Here is a 2,219-nt window from a genome sequence, read left to right as displayed (position 1 = left end):
GTCACGCGCGTGGTTCTTGGCTGCTGCTCCCAGCAAGGTGACGCCACCAATGTCAGTTTGCTCCACAGCTGCCTCCACGGAGACGTCTGGAGAAGCCAGCGTTTTCACGGATAGAGATTGCAGACCCCAACTCGGATGAGATGGAAGTCACGTCTGGCCGTGTGCTCACGATCTCCTGGGAGGCGACGAGCCGGATTCCTGCGGGGACTGCGGGATGCAGGGTGTGCACCGCCCCCTAACAGTGCCGGAAACCCTGTGGGCTCCGAGACCTCTCTGACCACCAGGCCGGCCTCGCGCGGGGCTTTAGCAGGCCCTCCGGAAGCAACCAGGTCCTGGCCGACACAAGTTAAGTTCCCGGCAAACTCCACGAGCCCCGTTTTGTCGGAAACACTAAGTAAGGCTAGCTGGCTGGGGGCCATGGCTGCGGCGGCGGGGACAGCACGTGCGCGGGAGGCGTGCGGTCCGGTCGCAACTGTGTTAGTCTTAACCAAAATCGGAACCCATCACAGGGTTGGATATATAGCCCCCACCCCCACCCCCAAGGGGACGAATAACAAAAATGTAGGTGAAAGGAGACAACGGATAATGTAAGATATGAAATAATAACAATATATAATTGATCAAGTATTCATGAGGGTGGGGGGGCTTATACCATGGGCTCAAGTAGAAAATGTGTTGGAAATAATGATGGCAACATATGTACAAATATGCTCGATGCAATTGATGTATGGGATGTTGTAAGAGCTGTAAGAGCCCCCAGTAAAAGGATTTAAAAATAAATAAAGAGGTTTTGTGCAGAAGAAAAAAACCACAATAAAATAGTGTTTAAAATAATGATCACAAATAAAGACAGTTAACCACTAGCCAGCTGAACTGTAAACTGATTTCTGGCAAGTAAAGGCAATTTGTTTTTTCAGGTAAAGGAGAGAGAGAAGGGAGTGAGGTTAAGAGAAAGGAAGAGAGAAACTTAGATGGAGAAACTTGAGCTTATAAAAGGCGCCTTACATCTACCATTCCAAGATGTTTGAATCTGAATCCTAAAGCACTTGGTTTGTGGAAGTCTGACATCTACAGTGGGAGCCTTAACTCCATTTCAAGTCTTGACATAAATTCTGGCCCCATTTGAATTTTTTATGTTATTTCCCCAGTGTTCGGTGACCGTTAAAAGCAATGATGTGGCTATGATTAGACAAGTCCAGGGAAAGGCATTTTGCCTCAAGAAGAATGTGTTTAGTAGATCAACTAATATGCAGAAAAGCGTTCACACAAGGAACTACTGATTTGCCTAAGCATTTAGGGAAAATAGCCAACCAGACACATGTTGTCTGGTTTCATGATTGGGGCCCAAATATTGTCTTGTAACCACCTTGTACCCATGATTCAGGGTCGAATGATGATTATCATGCCCCAGCCACCATGTGGCCAGGTGGCTGAAAACCATCCACACAGGCTGGTACTGTTGGGTTGGCATTGGGCCATTACCTTCACGGTCAATATTTCAAACCCGTGGCTACTCAGCAGGACAACGATGTGGCTATCTGTTCCTGCAGAGATTCGTCGCCTCAGAAACCTGTGTAGGGTTGCGATGAGTTCAAGTCAACGCCGTAAGAGTGGGTCTAGTTTGGCTTTGATTTGACCTGTGATGGTGATGGGATGACTTGCCACCAATCAAGATTTTTCAATGATTTCCTTTGTTCTGTGTCATCCATAATAAAAACTGTCTTCGGGCTTACATGGGGAAGCATTTGGTTTGTTGAAGGCTATGGTTTATAGTGGGAGTCTTAGCTACATTTTGAGTCTTAACATACGAGTAAGTTCAGCCTTCAGTTAGAATGAATCTTAACCAGCAAGGTGGCATTTCTGTCCCCAGGCAGAGAATATTTGAAAGTAGATAACAACTCTAGGGTCAGGCCAAGCAGGGTGGTCTCCCCCCAAGGACTTGCCTGGGCATGTCCCTAAAGAGCGACAGATGTGCATCACCTGGAAAGTGGAGTAGCATGGCCACAGGGTCATGAGTCATACCCTGACCATCAAGTAGCCAGGTGGTCAAAAGGCCCCAGGCCCAATCCTGTAAATTTTCCTAATCTGTAATTATGTAAGAGGGGACTTTAAAAATTTGTGGAAAAATTCTGTTATTTTTTTAATTCAATTTTTCCACTGCCATCTATCCCAATCACAGAGTGTGGGAAACTCTAAGAGAAGGGGATTGGTCATTGTCA

General features: G+C 46.6%; 1 pseudogene; it reads right to left on the bottom strand.

The window, feature by feature from the left end:
• LOC101642105 overlaps positions 1-420 on the bottom strand; it is a 1,750-nt pseudogene extending 1,330 nt beyond the window's left edge.
• Positions 421-2,219: the final 1,799 nt, after the last annotated feature.

The sequence above is a fragment of the Echinops telfairi genome, unplaced genomic scaffold (assembly GCF_000313985.2).
Source record: "Echinops telfairi isolate 266 unplaced genomic scaffold, ASM31398v2 ScPeMD7_18;HRSCAF=68, whole genome shotgun sequence".
Taxonomy (NCBI): Eukaryota; Metazoa; Chordata; class Mammalia; order Afrosoricida; family Tenrecidae; genus Echinops; species Echinops telfairi.
The sequence above is the reverse complement of the archived record's forward strand: the minus strand, read 5'-3'. Positions and strand labels throughout refer to the sequence as shown.